At 39.9% G+C, this 18,968-nt stretch overlaps 1 protein-coding gene across 8 annotated transcripts in view; it reads left to right on the top strand.

The window, feature by feature from the left end:
* The window catches only part of LOC131258381 (uncharacterized vacuolar membrane protein YML018C), a 68,911-nt gene that overhangs the window by 29,221 nt on the left and 20,722 nt on the right, over nt 1-18,968 (top strand). The gene's annotated exons all lie outside the window — the stretch shown is intronic.

Here is an 18,968-nt window from a genome sequence, read left to right on the forward strand (position 1 = left end):
TAGCTTCCTTTTTCTTTGGAGTTCATCTGGTGGCAAGGACATCCATTTGACATCCATCTGTATGATGTCTTGGATAAACAAATCTCAAAAAAATCTCAGTTTTTCAAGATTTTAGTCAATTCTATCTGATTGTTTGAAGCCTCTGTGAACCATTAGGACATTGGGATTTGAAAACTCCTTATTTTGTGAAGAAATTGGTTTTGCTTTTGGTCAGTTCTCTGGATATTTGAAATTGTGGAATCAAAACAACCATTGTCACCCATCCCTAATTTTGCCATTGTTTTTTTTTTTTTTCCCTCTTAATTTCTGAATCTTCTTTTTGTGAATTATCTTTAGGGGATATGAGTGGAGATAAAAAGCTTCTGACTCCAGCTGTTTATCTTTCTTCCAATGATATCCTGATACTTGCACATGCTTAGTATATGACACAAGATGCTGACCATTGGATGGTCATCATCAGCCCATGATGTCCATCTTAATAGTTTGATACTAGATCATCATCATCATCATTGTCATCTAAGACTTATCCCAACTAATTGGGGTTCATATCAGTTCTTGGTATGTGGGACACCTCTTTGTATTCGTTATGTAGAACTTAACATGGGACTAGTATTAGCACTGGATACTGCTTGGATGCTTGATGCCCTTTTTGTTTTTGTCGGTGTGTGTTTGTGCATGATTGAGCCCTTGACCTCAAGGTTATTCACTTAGAGGGTATCAAGCAAGGTGTACTGTTACGGTTATGATGGGTGTAATGGTGCCCACCGTTCCTGATACGGTTACGGGCCGTAACGGCCGATACGTCCCCTGTAACGGTCGGATTTTTTATTTTTATTTTTATTTTTTGGTTCTAAAAAAATCCGAAAAAATATCTATTAAATCTAGAAAATTCTAAATATTCCATATATGCATTCATTTATAAATTTGAACGTGTTTATGGCGGCACTCTTTGGTGAGAAAGATGTATTGGGTTGTTTGATGAATTTATGAACCTGACAGCCTAGAGTTGACTGCAAAACTCATAGATTTAATTTTCTAACTATCTAATACCAACTATAGATATATTAGAATGAATTTAATACCAAAATATCTCGCATGTGTAGGACTAACTCAACAATTCTTCATTACATACCTGTCCTTGAGGAGTGTGAGGTGAGGACTTGCATAAATCACAATGTTTACTTTATTCTATTTAAAGTCTTGAACATGCTAGAGATTTCTCCTCTCCTGTAATTCATGTCCTGTCACCCTCAAGATATAAAAAGAAAAAATAGTAGTGTTTGATTTTCTCCCCTGCAACTCAATCAAGGATTACTTGATTGGTTGTTAGGGGAGTTATTTTATGCACACGTTTGGCAGTGTCTAGTGTGTGCTTGGTGAATGTGTGTGTAACGGGTATAGAAATACATAAATATAAATAATGTTTTAAAAAATATACTTATCTTAATAAAACTCTCGAGTCACCACCAAAATGAAAATTTGCTTTGTTGTGGTTGCTCGACCTCCACGTCCTTGTCATCAACAGGTTGCGGTTGTAGAGTAGGTGCTGTATATCCATAATATCCCGTGTCAGAGGGAAATATTAGGTCAACAAAACTAGAGGGCGATTGATCCTGACTAGGCAAGGACTTCGACCCCGAGTTAGGATATTCACAAGTGCTCGTCGAATAGTCATACTGGTGCCCGTACTCAGGCTATTGTGAATAACTTGGATTTGGATTTGGATCTGGATATTTGTAATCATATGGAACATGTGGATCAGGAGGACTACTCAAACATGAATGTGATGGAATAGGATCTGTATAATCCCATGGCTGTAAAAATATCTATAATACTTGGGACCATAAGCCTGTTACTAATGTTCCGGACCTCCTGGTGGTGCACCACTGGAGCCAACCTCTTCCCACAGTCTGTATCGTGACTCAGTAGACTCATAAGTTTGACCTCGCGTACCCTGTCAATGCTCACCGATCTAGCTATTTGTAAACGGCCGTATGGCGGTGTGCCGAGCAACACCATAAGTGTGAATAACATCAAGTGCATCATCACCATCACTACCATGATCATTCGTCTCGGTCTTGCTGCTATTACTGCTCGTACTCTTCTGTTGAGCTGGACTTTGCATGAAATCTGCCCTTTTCTGGGTCCAACACAGCTGCATGACTCTCCTGCTGTGTCATGCGTATTATTGGGTTATTCACTTCCAATTCTTCACTATCCTCTTCTATTTGTTTTTATATTGCCTTCAACCAAGGTAAAAGTGGGTCATCTTCCTCATAAATATTGTCCAAGTTTATTGGACAATAGTCTGTGTCACCGGTGGTTGCTGCAATAATGCTCCTATGATGTCACCACATTTTTAGCCTTATGTTGTAGTGCATGAAGACAAGTCTATCCAACGTCCTAGTTGGCAATCTATTCCTATTATTTAAATGAATAAGTGCAAAACAACTCCAGTTCCTTTTGCAGGTAGAAGATATTGTCTGACTCAAAACTCTTTACTACAATTTTTTGGAGAGCTTTCACAATCTCTCTGAAATTCATCCACCATTAGGCAAGTGACAACCAAGATACTGCATGTTGTGCAAGAGTATCTTCAAAGCTACCTTGGTGATTTTCATATGTATTTAATTTATTCAACGCATTTATTTGCATATTTAAGTTAGGCTCTATTCTTTTTATCACATTCTTTAGCCCGACACGAACCTCATCATCCGCAACTAATGATTGGGCATATTTGTATCTATGATTTAGATAGTAACCTGCTTAATGAAATTCGCGATGGAGTTGTCTTGTCTATCTCTTGTCAATCATCTTCCAGTAGACCTCTGAGTTTGGACAATCACATTGAATTGCCAGCTTTGCCTTATACATGGCATCGTAGAGGAAGCCCATGCTAGGTGCTTCGTTGGTTTCAACAAGACGGAGTACCCTCATTAGTGGCTTTATCACCTTTAGAATTTTTTGGACATGTTTTCAATATTTGTTGTCCCTTATGGTTGTCACAACCTCAACCGGTGTCCTTGATTCTTCTTATCGTGTTTTGTGTTGAGCTAATCTCGGGAAGCGAACATCTCACTCAACTCCCCCCATGCTGGTACAAACTCTCTAGGGCTATAAAGTTAGTTGCAAATCTAGTCGCCGAAGGCCCAAACAACTATCTTCCCTTCGTAAACCTCCTCGTTATTGCAACAACTTGGTTCTGATTGTGAATAAATGTCATCACTTCTCTTGCCCTTTCGACCATTTCCTTAACACTCTTCTTCTTCTCAATATCTTTCAATATAAGATTATCAACTTTTGTCCTGCAGCCTTATATGTTGCTTCGTTATCTGTAACAATCTGCATCATATTCTCCTCTCTAATCTCATCCACCATTTTATCCATTAGGGAAAAAAATATAAGTAGTATACTTTTCTTTCATCTGATGCATCAATTAACTTATGGTACATCGTTCCCAAGTGGTAATACACCATAAAGTTGATCATGTTGCGTCTGGTTGGGCCAGTCCAACCATCGCACATGATCATGCATCATCTGGCCTGCCATATGGGTTTACTTTGCATCTACCCATTTCCCCCTAATCTCCCTAGCTGTGAGAGCTTTAATTCCTTCACTTGCTTCTGTTGTTGTATCAATTACCACTTGCCAATATAGAGAATTGGCCGCGTTAGGGGGTATGTTGGCATGTATAAATAACTTTGCTGCTGCCCTACCTAGCTTCTCAATGGAAATTTGAGGCATGACTCATGTGAAGTGGGGCACATGAAGGGGGTTCGGCCGAGGGCCTGAATTGGGCTATGAGATAAAGGGATTGATTTGCCATGCTCTATCAGTTCAGGGTTTTAGAGCAAGTGGTTAGTTGTCTTGGAAACGAAGGGGAAAAGAGAAGAAAAGGAAGGAGAAAAGGGTTTGGAGGGCCGTACGGCTATGACTTGAAGGGCTTTGGGGCTCGAGTGGATTTAAGTTAAGGGAAGAAGAAAATAAGAAGGAAAAAGAGAAGAAGAGAATGGGGTTTCAAGGTTTAGATGTGAAAAGAAGAAAATATAGAAATGTACATTGGAAGAAAGAAGAAGAATGATAAATGAGGATCACCTTCCGGGCTTCGCATCCTCTCTTTAATCCCTGGAGAGCTGTAGAACTTCACTTGCAAATCACATGCAAGGAGGAAGGAAGAAAGAGATTTCTCTCTTTGTTTTTTTTTTTTTTTAAATGTGGGCTCCTCATCGGGGGTAATTAATGTAGAGGCATTTTCACATCGGGCTCAAGTGGGGTGGCTTGTGTGAAGCGGGGGAAAACTCGTGGTGGGCGGCCCGTGTGAGGCGGGATCCATGTGAAATGGGGCCCACGAGGGGGGTTCGACTGAGGGCTTGACGTAGGCTATGAGAGAAGGGGATTGATTCGCAACTCTCTATCTGTTCGAGCTTTTAGAGCAAGTGGTTAGTTGTCCCACGTCACTAGGACAAGGTCAAATTCCCATAGTATCTGTTTCAACCAAATCCTATTGTACTACAAATTCCTTTTTTCGGTTGATCCTTTTGTTTAAAGAACTCTTGTTGGCTCAAACTTTGTGGGAACTATTGTCAGGGTTGTGCACTTTCGCGGTATCAAGAGTAGGCCAAGGGCCAATTCCCATAGGATGTTTTCCGATTGATCCCTTTTGTACTACAAATTCCTTTTTCCGATTGATCCTTTCATTTAACGAACTTTTTTTGGCTCTAACTTTTGTGAGAATTTTGTTGGTTAGACTTCAGAACCATCATTTGTTGAGGAATAGAAGGGATTGTGTGAAGCCTCCACAATGACGTGGGATTTTATTATTATTATTATTTTAAATAACATTTATTTCTACATGCGGGGTTTCTCTGGGGCTATCATCAATCAAACCATGCTTGTAGGCACCCATCGGGCAAGAATTCATGGGGGGCTGACGTAAGAAAAGTCGCTGGAATTTTATCCCTTATCTTTGGGATGAAATGAATTGGTGGTAAGTGTTCAAATTATCTCCGATATTATCGAAATATCTTCAATATTATCTTTATCTCTAGCTCAGCGATACCGATAACACTGGTAGAGATATCGATAACGTTGGTAGTATCAGAAATTCCAGGTATTAGCAATGTATCACTAATGTAATCGTCAATATTTTCAACTATGTAAATTCTAGGTGTCGCTTGTATTGCCAATGCATCAATATCGGCAATGTATCGCCAATATTTTTTACTATGTAAATTTTAGGTAATGCTTGTATCATAAGTGTATCGACGAGATTTCAATAATATCGCGAACATATTGTTATATCAGAAGTTTGTTTATTATTATTATTATTATTTATTTATTTATTTATTTCATATCTTTTTTTCATGGGCACATGGTTATATGTAGTGTTCAATTTCTCATTGATAATGTCTCGATATTATCGATATCGCAACATGCACGATATTGAGACCACAATCTTTCGTTTGCTTTCCAATTATTGATGATTTCTTGATGAAATATCATGTGTTGTTGATATTTTGCAATATTGATGGATGTTGGGATGGAAGGTTGGATGGTTAAATAGGCCAGATGGGATGGTTGGACTGATTTCTTACAACAATACATGCTTTTAAGGTCCCATTAAATGGATTTTTATTATGTATGCATTCTTTTTGCAATTTTTATTTATTTATTTAATTTCTAAATATGCAAATCTGTACATTTCAACATCTCCTGAAGTTTCGCTGAAAATTCCACCGTTTTCCCCCCATATTTCCTCGCATTTTCGGTTATCAGCGAAATTATCGGCGATATCGATATTGTTTCCGTATCCTTGGGTAACAAAACTTGTAGCGATACCGATACTTCGAACAAATCCCCATATTCGTCCAAATGTTGAGCTCCTAGCAGTGTAACAGAGTGGCTGATGACTTTTCCTATGCATCAATAACGAAGTCTTGAGTGTGCAATTTTTCTTATTGCACACACACTTGATGAATGAACTATTTGCAAAGTAGACTTTCTTGCCTCTAATCTCATGGACAACTTTGTAGTGTGAAGGACACTGTACTTTTGGCTCAAGGAATCATGCAAATGCAATCAAATCCAATTTCAAAGGACTTACCATTATTTAGAGTTTTGGATGTGCAATTATGACCTGTTCCAGTTTGCATGAATGCCAACATACACTGATTAGGCTACCTTCATGTTAGATGTCGTGTTTCCTCTTTTAGTGATTAGATGAACACTCTTGGCAATAAAGCTGATGCTGCCTTCTTCCTCTGGTCTTCAGCATTCAATTCCATCATCATCATCATCGTCATCTAAACCTTATCCCAATTAGTTAGGGTCAACTACATGAATCTTGTTCCGCCATTCCACTCTATCAAGGACCATCAATTAAACCAAAGGTCATCAAGTCTATCTTACTACCTCCATCCACATCCTTTTGGGCCTTCCCCTTGCTCTTTTAGAGCCTTCAACTTGTACCAACTCCACCCCAAGCTGGTGCGGTTCTTGGTCTCTATTGCACATGACTAAACCATCAAAGTCTACTTTGCCTCTTCTTATTACCTATTGGTGCTACTCCTAAGCTCCTTCAAATGCATCATTTCTATTTCTATCCTTCCTTGTTTTGCCCCTCATCCATCTCAACATCCTCATTTCAATTCACTCATCCTACGAAAATTTTGTTTGATAACTACCCAACATTTTGCCCCATAAAGCATGGCTGACCTTATAGCTATTCCATAAAATTTCCCTTTCAATTTGAATGGGATGTGGCGATCATAAAACTCCAAAGGCATGTCTCCATTTCTTCCACATAACTTGAATTCTATGGGCAACATCCTTCTTAATCTCTCCATTCTCGTGACTTATTGACCCAAGGTATTGAAAGTGGTCATTTTGGGGAACTTCTTGGTAAGCAATCTTAACTAATTCCTTGTTTTCACTCATGTTGTTACTAAAATCACACTCCATATAATATGTTTTAGTTTGACTAATTTTCAATCCTTTAGATTCTAAAGCACCGCTACATAAATCTAGCTTTGTGTTTATGCCCTCCCTCGTTTTGTCAGTTTAAACTTTAAACTATGTCATTTGCAAACAACATAGACTAAGACCTCTTCTTGCAAATGCCTAGTTACTGGTCCACAACCAACATAAAAAGGCATGGGCTTAATGGCGACCATTGGTGTGAGCCTATAGTATGAGAACTCATTTCTCTTCACCAGTGATTGCCATGTTTGTTACTACTCCCTCATACATATCCATAATCATGTCAATAAATCCTCTTGGAACTCATTTCTTTCCCAAAACCCACCAAATGAAGCCTCTAGGGACCTATCAAATGCTTTCTCTAAGTCAATAAATACCATGTTGAGATCCTCCCTCCTTCCCATATATTTCTCCATCAATGTCCAAATAAAAATAGCTTTAGTGGTAGACCTCCCAGGCGTGCAACCAAATTGATTTTCTAATGCACTTGTTGTCAGATTTGGTCAATAACCCTCAATCGAGTGGTCCTTTTCTTATATAGAAATCATTTTCCCTAATTACAATATCCCCTAATTACAGCATAATCTCTCTTAATTACAGCGTCTCCTAACATTAAGCATTGACCCCTAATTCAGGAAAGATATTTACAGATCTGTTTCCTAAATAACTATACAACAATATATGGTAGGTTTGACAAATTTGTTTCCTAAATAAATATAGAACAATTTATGGTAAGTTTGTTGTCTATCTTACTAACATCCCCCCTCAAATTGATGTTGGTCGATCAAGAAGCATCAATTTGCCAACAAGAAACTGATGACGTAGTCGTGTCATAGCTTTGGTGAAGAAGTCCGCTTGAGACATGTGGAAGAGAGATAACCCGAGTATCAACAACTTCCCAAATAGAATGGCAGTCTACCTCGATATTTTTGGTACGCTCGTGATAGACGGGATTGGTAGCGATCTGAATAGCACTCGTATTATTAGCATGAAGAGGAGTGGGAGTAGAATGAGGAAAAACTATTTCAACAAGTAAGCCATGGAGCCACATAATCTCTGAGCAAGTTGCCGACATGGCACGATACTCGGACTCGGTTGAAGATTTGGAAACACGATCTTATTTCTTACTCTTCTAAGAGATAAGTGAATCACCAAGAAACATATACCGCTCGGTAACAGACTGGCGAGTATCAGGACATCCTGCCCAGTCAGCATCACTAAAAGCCACAAGGCGAAGAGTACCAGTGGAGAAGAACAAGCCATGGTGAGAGGAACCCCGGAGATATCGAATAATTCGGCGGACCGTGACAAGATGAAGGTGGCGAGGAGACTGCATAAATTGATTGACTTGCTGGACAATAAAGGAGATGTCAGGCTGTGTAACAGTGAGATAATTGAGACTACCAACTAATTGTCGAAACACCATGGGATCAGGAAGGAGATCCCCCTCCTCATATCGATACTTGACATTCACTTTCAAAGGAGTATCCACTGAGGAGTCCTGCAAGCCAGACAAGGAAATCAAGTCCTCCGTGTATTTATGCTGATGCAGGAAAACCCCAGAGGAATTGGACTGAACTTCCAAATCGAGGAAATGTCGGAGAGGACCAAGATCCTTCATATGGAATGAATCATGAAGATGCTGCTTGAGTTGATCAATGAGGGCAGAATCAGTCCCAGTGATGACAATGTCGTCAACATAAACCAGCAAAAGAACGATACCAACAGAAGTCGTACGAAGAAACAACGAAGAATCATACTGACTTTGGATGAAAGAAAATCGAAGTAAGGTAGTTTGGAACTTATCAAATTAGGCCCGGGGAGCCTGTTTCAAACCATACAAAGAGCGCTTCAACTTACACACATTCGACGTCGACGACGAGCAGAGGCCAGGAGGAGGTGTCATGTAAACATCTTCCTGTAAATCACCGTGAAGAAATGCGTTCTTCACATCCATCTGGCAAAGGGACCATCCCTGATAGGCTGCAATCGCAATAATAGTACGCAAAATGGTCATTTTAGCGACAGGAGCAAAGGTCTCCTCATAATCAACCCCATACTCCTGGCCGTTACCAAGGGCAACCAAACGAGCCTTATAACGGTCCACAGACCCATTAGGCCGAAGTTTCACGGAAAAAAACCCACTTACACCCCATTAGCTTGACATGAGAAGGACGAGGGACCATATCCCAAGTCTGATTTTCTTGAAGAGCATAGCCTTTCTCCAACACTCATGTTTATCAGCTTGTGAGTAGGAATTAGGAATCGACACAGTTGATAAGATAGCCGTGAAGGAGGTATGAGGGAAACCATACCTATCCAGTTGATGAGAAGTATGGCCAGATCGTTGAGGAGGATGCAAAATGGGATCAGGTGGCAGATCAGACTCAGGAAGGGGTAGAGTTGGTCGACGACGTTCATACACTAAACCAGGCTTGAAGCGTTTAGGAGGGCACATCAAATCATCAAAGTGAGGAAGAACAGAAACTGCAGGAGATGATGTAATATAACTAGGAAAGAAATATTGATGCTCAAAGAAAACGACATTACAAGATATATGAAATTTATTGGAAGAAGCATCATAGCACACAAATTCTTTTTGAGGTAAGTTATATCCCATAAAGACACATTTTATAGATTGCGCAGAGAGTTTGTGACGTTGATGCGGAGGTAGATGCACAAAAGAGACATAGCCAAAAGTGTGTAAGTCAAGAAAGCTAGGGTGTTGTTTATGCAGACAATAGTATGAAGAGTCGAAATTTAGCACTTTAGAAGGCAACCTATTAATCGAATATACTGCTGTAGCTAAAGCTTCAACCTAAAATTTAGGAGGAACAGAAGATGCAAGTAACAAGGTCCTAGCAACATCTAACAAATGTCGATTTTTGCGCTCAGCCACGCCATTCTGTTGAGGCTATAAGGACACGAGCGGTGAGAAACAATACGTTTGTGACAAAGAAACTCAAGAAATTCATGAGACATATTCTCCACCAGAATCAGATCGTAAAGTCTTAATGCTAGTGGTAAATTGATTTTCAACATATGCTAGAAACGATTTGAAAACAGCAAAGACTTTAGACTTATAGCGCAGAAAATATACCCAAGTATACCGACTATAGTCATCTATGAATGTCACAAAATATTTATAATGAGCATGAGAAATGACAGGAGTAATGCCCCATACGTCACTATGAACAAGGTCAAAACAATTCTTTGCCCTACTCTCGGAAGAAGGGAAGGGAAGAATCTTACTTTTTCCGATTTTACACGTAGAACAATTAAAAAACAAAGCATGAGGCAAAGAAGAATCTTTTTTTCCCAACAAACCAGAATTCAACAAATGAGATAAAACAACATTGTTTGGATGGCCTAAACATTTGTGCCATACTTCACAATAATTGGAGACGGTAGTACAAGCCAAAGAAATGATACTAGGAATGGAAAAGTATAATGGAAACAATCTCCCAACTTTAGGCCTCTTTGCTATTATCCTCCCTGACACCGGATCCTGTACATGACAGCCATCACGAGAAAACTGAACATTATAATTATCATCCACTAATTGTCCAACCGAAATAAGACTCGTAGAAAGCCCAGGTGATACAAAAATATTAATAAGTGATGGTGCGATATCACCAACCCCAGTAATTGGTAAATGATGGCCATTAACAACTTGAATATTAGAAGAACCAGTGTACTTACGAACATTGCTAAGCATATCAGGAGAACTGGTCATGTGATTAGATGCAACGGAGTCAACAAGCCAAGATTGAGAGGGTATAGTACCCGTACCTTACAGCCCTAAAGTGGAAAATGCCAATACAATCATTTGCTGCACCATTTCTGGTGTAAGGGCAGGTGTAGCAGTAGTGGAAGATGGCATTGGAGCAAGATTTTGCGTGTTGGTTACCCCATCCGAAGTGTGGCCAGTAATAGTAGCATGATAAACATTCACGGGTCGATTTTTAGGACGTGTTGGGCATTCTTTGATGATGTGCCCCTTTTGTTTACAGTAGCTGCTGAACTTTTTAGCACAATGGGCAGCAATATGCTCATAATCTTTGCAATTGTAGCAATGAACTGTACGCATGTCTCGAACCCTCCCTTTGCCTTGAGCAGCGTATGTGACAGCATTCTCTTGCGGAAGCGAAGATTGAGTAAGAAGACGTTGTTCCTCTCGAAGAAGTGCTCCAAAGCACACGTTAAGAGATGGTGAAGGATCCCTGTGCATCAGGTTGGAGCGAATAGACTCGAGTTCTGGCCTTAGTTTCATTAAAAACTGGTCTCTTTTGCTAGCTTCATGGACTGCTTGAACAGCGTAGAGGGACTCGGCCGACACGTCGGCATACACAATGTCGGAAAACTCAACCCAAAGATTTTGAAAACCACAGAAATATTCCTGAACAGAGTGTACCTTGGGAATATGCAGCAAGATCAGTTTCTAACTGAAATCGCCGGACGGAATGATTGTGATGATAAACCTTTTTCAAGTACTCCCACATCGATTTAGCTGTCTTGTGCGCCTTAAATTGAGTATAAGCAGTGGATTAACAGACCCAAGAATCCAAGTCATCATGTGAACATCTTTCACCTTCCATTGAACCAACGTCGTAGGATCAGTAGGTGCTGGATCACTCCCATCAACATGACCCCACAACTCTTTTCCCATAACAAAAAGTTGAAACTGAAACTCCCAGGTAGCATAATTCTTCCCTGTAAACCGAGTTTGAAAGACTTCTGAGTTGGAGTTGTTAGCCATAACCAGAATCTCTCGAAATGCACCAAAAACCAGAGCCTAGAACCACGACAATGGGACTAAAGACGAGGTTGATTCAGAGAGTGGCTCTGATACCATGTTAGATTTGCTCAATGACCCTCGGTCGAGTGGTCCTTTTCTTATATAGAAAACATTTTCCCTAATTACAATATATCCCTTAATTACAATATCCCCTAATTACAGCATAATATCTCCTAATTACAATATATCCCTTAATTGCAATATTCCCTAATTACAGCATAATATCTCCTAATTACAGCATCTCCTAACATTAAGCATTGACCCCTAATTCAGGAAAGATATTTACAGATCTGTTTCCTAAGTAACTATACAACAATATATGGTGGGTTTGACAGATTTGTTTCCTAAATAAATGTAGAACAATTTATGTTAAGTTTGTTGTCTATCCTACTAACACTTGTCTCATGCCTTAGTATCTGCTCAATCACTTTCTCTCAAAGTTTCATAAATTGGCTTATATATTATATCCCATGATAATTAGTCAAGCTCTTTACGTCTCCTTAATTCTTATAAATATGTGCGACGATACTTTTTCTCCATTTGTCTAGCATTTTCTTCGGTCTTACACTCTTGTTGAACTACTTTGTCAACCAAGATAATCTAGTGTCTCCCATACACTTTCAAACCTTTATCGTTATACCATCTGGTCCAACACTCAAATCTTCTTCTTCTTCTTTATTTTATTTTTTTTTATTTTTTTTTAAGAGAACTGAAATGTTATTAAAACACTTGCCGAAAGGCAAGAAAAGAATACAACTTGACACTACAACTTAAAAAAAGAAGAAAGATTAGCAGACTTTACTGCATTTACAAAATAAATGGCCAACCTATAACAACGGTCTTAACATTGCTAATAATCTCTTCCTCAGAAGATCCCTTGTTTGGAAAACATTGACTATTATGATCTCCCCAAATAAACCAAGGAATTGCCAAAATAATGATTGTCCATATTGCTTTTCAAGATTTGCCAACTCCATCTTCGTGCCAAGCCCAAGACGTTGGCATCACCCAAGAGGTATGGAAGAAAGCAAGAAAATCTCTCACACTCTTTAAGCAAAGGCGCAATCAATGAAAAAGTGATCAATCGACTCTAGATCCCTAATGCATATCAAACAAATATTGGGAAGAATGAGGGATCTCTTTTGAAGGTTTTTATTGGTTATCGCACTCGTCCTTCCCACAAGCCAAATGAAGGTTGCAACCCTAGGAGGGGTTCCATAAAACCACTAATGGAATAGGAGGGCCTAGAAAAATACTGGATGGCTTAGAAATCAATTTTGTAAAGTGAGCACAAACCTTGAAATATGTGCTTTCTAGACCATTGAATCTTTTCTTAAGGCAAGTGGATCACAATATTCAGATAATTTGGCAAGCTAACTATTTCCAAAGTTTCCTTGTTTGACAAATTCCTCCGACATAAAGGAGACCAAAACATTGACTTGCCACAGATAGAATTGCAACAATCCACAAGAATGAACTAGTTTGTGGTAATATTGGCAACTTTAGGGAAGAGCTCTTGCAACGTCTGGTCTTTGTACCAAATATCCACCAAAAAATGAAGATGATTCCCCTTTCCAATTGAGAAGGTGACCCCTCTACGAAGCATCTATTCGGTTGAAGCTATCTCCTTCCAAACATTAGAAGCATAGTTAAGAGGATTTTTAATACTCCACTCACCCTTCCGACCGCCATACCTCATAGCTCTCAATTCCATGCATGTGAAATGCTGCGAACCCTTGCTTTAGCCTTAGTGTTGCAACCAGTGTTCAAATTGTCGGTGAAATATCGATAATATCGGTGTCGCCGAGTCGGCAACACTGAAACCCCCTATTTTCGTATCTCTTCTAATTATCGGCAATTTTTCATTTTTCGCCGATAAAAACAATTATCGGCGATAAATTTGCATCGAGAGTTTTGGAGAGTCCGTTAATATGAAAAAAAAAAATCGAAGAAAAGGAAAAATCTTTTAGATCTATGTAAGGGAGTGGTTTTCGGTACTTGTAGAAGAGGATTTAGAATTTGGAAGTGGGTAGGTGATGCAGGACATGAAATTCAAATATGATGTGCAAGATGGTCAGGCTTTAGATCATGTTAGTTCAGAAACAATTACACAAAATTCCATATCCCACACAAAAGTTCAAGCATTCAAATCTTATGCGGATCCAGGCCTACACATGTTAGGGTCGGATCAATTAAAATTATAGACCAAACAATAATCAAAGGAGGGTAAATTCATCCACACATGCACATAAATAATTCCCCAATCCAAGGGATATACAGATTTCAATTCGGGGAACCCTAAAGTTGAAAAAATGGCATAAAATTGGGGATTTGAGTAATTTAGGGTTAGGGTGAGGGATTTGGGATGAAAGAGGGGTGAAAGAGAGGAGAGAGATGAACCAGAGACGCGTCACACGAATGGACAGTGGTGAAGGCCCAAGCGCTGGAGGTGTCCCGCACGTGTGTGGGGCCCACGAATCAAAAAACAACCAGCTTGGCGCTGGTTGGCCAGGGTTGGGCCACAAATCTTCCAAATTTCAGCTTGATCCGATGCACGGTCTGTTGGTGGTGCTCCGTCGAAGTTTCAGCCCTCCTGTAGGGCCATATTCTGAAAATCTGTTGTAGAGAGAAAAACGGCTGTAATAGATGATGAATTTGAAGCGTAGATGATTGCAGGAGGATGAAGGTGGGGGTGAATCAGGATAGGTGTGGCTTCGCACCATGGTAGTTAGCCCTTCGAGGAAGGGAGGGTTTCACACCCAAGTGGATCTTCACAACTCAGAAATTTAGAGGAGCAGAAAAACGCAGAAATTTTATTAATCGTCAATGAGAAAAAAGACTACAAGGGGTGCCTATTTATAATAAAACCCTATACCCCAAAACTCGCGCCATGTGCACAACCTATTACTTGGAGACGAAGTAATAAAAAATAATAACTAATCAAAACAATCTAAACCATCCTTGGTATTCCTAATAACAATAATAAGCAAAATCCAAAGTACTAGATTATTTAAAATAGTGGGCCACGATCATGAGTAAAGGTGTACACGAGTCGAGTTGAGCCGAGCTTTGCCCAGCTCGTGCTCGACTCAGACAGCTCGAGTCTCAGCTCGTGCTCGGCTCGGCTCGGCCTTCGAGCTTGGAACAGCAACTCGTGCTCGGCTCAACAAGTAGATTGGTCCAATCCGAGCCAAATTCATGCTCGACACTCCACCTTCCACTTCTTCTCACGGTAACAAGCAACCATTGCAAGAACTTGCAGCTGATTGGATCCGATCTTTTTGCAAGAATCTTCGGTCGTGAGAAGAGAAGAGCAGGAATCAGAGACGCTGGAAGAAGATGATTCTTCATTGCAACTACTGCAGGAAGCAAATGCAATAAGAAGAGAGAGAGAGAGAGAGAGAGAGAGAGAGAGATGATGGGGGAGGACGTTTGGAGGAGAGGTTGGAGAGATGGAGAAGAGCGGTTGCAGCCATTGCAAGAACTTGCAGCCGAACACAGATATATTTAGAAAAGGGGAGTTATTTCCTACTCTGGTAGTGTATACTGCCTGATACGAGTCGAGTCCGAGTCGAGCTCAATACCGAGTCGAGCCGAGTCGAGCTAAGTCTAGCTTGGACTCGACTCGAAATATTCCGTGCTCCCAAAAAAAGGCTCGACTCGGTTCGAACAGAGTTTCGATCTGCGTTGAGTCGAGCTTTTTCGAGCCGAGTTGAGCAAGTTACCAAGCTAACTTTGCTCGTGTACAGATCTAACCATGAGAACCTATGGTGGGATTCACATGACTATCGGGTCCACTCCAACAAACCAAAACATAGTCCTCTAACTAGGAGGCCCTCCTTGGACGTTATCATCTATCCAGGTCGATGGTGGGGTCCTCCTCCTTGCATACTGCGTAGGGGGGGCGTGCGTGTGCGCGTGATGTCCCCATCAGTAGGTACGAAAAAACCTCTATCTTCCTTTTTTTTTTTTTTTTTTTATATCTTTGAATAAATGATAGATTTGAAAAAAAAAAAAAAAAACAAGCGATTTCGGTGAAGAATTCGCGTAGATTTCCTCGCATTGCAAACAATCAAAGATTTTCTCATGGAAGAGGGATTCGATTCAGAATCTAGCGCTTGAGAAATGGTTGGTTTGATGCTCTTCTTTCCGACTTTAGGCTTGATAAACGGTTGGTTTGATCCCCTTTTTGTTTTTGACTTACGGTCGCAAGTCACGCAACTCCATGGGTGATGAAATGGTGATGTGCCTGACTCTGTGGGACCCACCTCAATATATGAATCATATATCTACGTTGTTCATTCGTTTTCCCATGCCAATTTAGGTCATGGGCTGAAAAATTAAGTAGATCTAGACCTCAGGTGTACGGTGTACCACACCATAAGAAACTGTTGTCATTCAACACCCACCATTAAAAATTTCCTAGGGTCCATCATAATGTTTATTTCCCATCCAAGTTGTTCATAATGTCACATAGGCCTGGATGAAGGAAAAACACAAATATGACCTTGATCCAAAATTTTTGTGGCCCGCAAAAAGTATTTAATGGTCATTTACCGCTGTTTCTTATGGTGTGGTCAACAATCCACTTGAGAGTTGGATCTACTTCATTTTTTGGCTGATTCCCTAAAATGAGTTGGCAAACAAAACATATGAACAACTTAAATAGACAATACACACATTGAAGTGGGCCCCACAGGCAAGTCCCGTCCCACCCAATCGCTGGAAAGGACGTAGTTTGGCTCGTGATGCTGGTAGTAGCTAGGTGGCTACTGGTTGGTGCTCTATGGGCCCCACCATGATGTATGTGTTTTATCCATGCCATCCATCCTTCCAGATCATTTTAGGGGTTGATCCAAAAAATGATGCAGATCTCACTCTCAGGTGGACCACACCATAGGAAAATAGTAGTGATTGAATTTTCTAAATTAAAAACCTCCTAGGGCCCACTGTAATGATTATTTGACATCCAACTTGTTGATTAGGTAATACAAAACTAGATGAAGGAAGAAAACAATTATCAGCTTGATCCAAAAGTTTTGTGGCCCTCTATAAGTTTTGAATGGTGGCCGTTCAATCAAAACTATTTCCTGTTAAGTGGTTTACTTGAGATTTTGATTTACCTCATTTTTGGACTCATGCCATAAAATGATTTGGAAAAATGAATGGATGGCGTGGATGTAAGAGACATACATCACTATGGGCCCCACAGTAAGGGATCCACTGAAGTTGCGCCGCCTTTCCATCGGTACGCGGTTTGGCTACTGACGTTGCCGGTAGCGAGTGGCTACTAGTGGGTGCTCGTGGCTCCACAACGATGTGTCTGTCTTACATCCGAGCCAACCATCCCTTTTTATTGATCCTTTTAGGTCATGATCTACAAAATGAAGCAGATCCAAATCTCGGGTGGACCACACCACAATAAACAATGGTTATTAAATATCCCCCTTTAAAAACTTTTTGGGAGCCACCATAATGTATTATATAAACTCATTTTGGTTTATATAGGAGTGATTTCTTGTGACAACGCATGCTTTTTGAACACATTAAATGGAAACTAATTATATATGCATTCTTTTTTTCTTTTTCTTTTTTTTTTTTTTTAAATTCCTAAATATGCAAATATGTGTATTTAGGCATCTCTTGAAGTTTGATTGAAAAATTCCACAGTTTTCTTCATGTTTCCCTCGCATTTCCAGTTATCAGCGGTAACAGTATTGTATCTTTATCCCAGGCCAACAAAACTTGTAGCGATACCGCCAACTCGAACAATGGTTGCAGCATTCTGTTGAAAATGAAAATTTCCTTCTTGAGTACCTGATTCCATTGAATCAAATCATTTGAACCTTTGATGATTCCTTTATGCGTCACTCTAGAGTAGGTACTGTGTCCATAATAGTGAAATACAGAGCAAGGTATTCCGTAACGGTAATGGTGGCCGTAATGGCCACCACCATTACCTATATGATACAGGGTGTAATGGCTGTTACGCTCTCTCTCTCTCTCTCTCTCTCTCTCTCTCTCTCTCTCTCTCTTTAAATTGGGAAAAAAAAATAATCCAAAAAACCTATATCAGCCTCGTAATGGACTGTTACAGGGCCATTAATGGCCTTTACGGGTCATTTTTTTTCCGTAACGGCTGTTACAGCCTTTACGTCCCTGTAACGTGTAACGGTTGCCACCATTACCTTTATGTAATGACTTTTACGACCCCGTAACAACCTTTATGGCACACCATAATACAGAGTGACGCAAACCTCCATAACGTTTTTGACATCCTAGTTTCTCCATGAACTCAATATCTGTTGGACAAACATCTCAGTGGTGATATACTTCTAGGCGTTCTTTGTTTTGTATCCTTCCAAGTGAATGGCTGACCAGGACTAGAATATGTGAATGTGGTCGAGGGTACATGAACTGGTACTTGTTGAAAGACTTGGCTGTTCCTTTTCTTCTGGCAATAATATAAGTTTTGCATCTTAATCCATTCCAACACCCATTCCAAGCTGATGCTATGCACCATGAGACTGAGAGAAAGATCCAAGACAATAAGCTTGTGTTTTTTACATAGGCCCTTTAATTAATGTTCAATCAAAGCTCTCCCTCCATCATCGCTATCTCAGTTATGTTGATGATGCCACGATCAATAAATTATATATCAAATAAGTGATCTCCTTGAGGTTTACCTTTAGATGTTATCTCTTGTGAATAGAATTCTCAAAAACAACTAGGTGTATTTTGAACTATTACAAGTTAAAAGGTTAATAATTTAGCAAGCTTGACCAAATGATATGAAGGTGGTTAGCACTCCCTTTGAATTTGATATTGAGTCGAGTTTTTGAGTTTTTAAACTATGGTACGAAGAATTTAGCTCCAACCTCCAAACCTTATACCATCACTATATGAAAGAACAAAAATGGTCGAGTTCAAATAATATGAATATTAGACCTTTTGTGATGGTTTCTAGTTGGGCTTGCCTGTTTGTTGGTCAGTTTGGATCTCACAACTGAAGGTGAAATCCTTTGCACCTAGGATGAGAAAGGCTCAGGTTTGGCTCCATGGCTCAGTGGGAAACAAGCTCTGTTTCAATACTGAGATCATGGGATCGAGTGCCCATGAGGTGTGCGCGCGCGCGTGTGTGTAGAAAAGGAAAAAAAAAAAAGGATGAGAAAGGCTTAGGCCTTCTATTTTT

Source organism: Magnolia sinica, chromosome 10 (assembly GCF_029962835.1).
Source record: "Magnolia sinica isolate HGM2019 chromosome 10, MsV1, whole genome shotgun sequence".
Classification (NCBI taxonomy): Eukaryota; Viridiplantae; Streptophyta; class Magnoliopsida; order Magnoliales; family Magnoliaceae; genus Magnolia; species Magnolia sinica.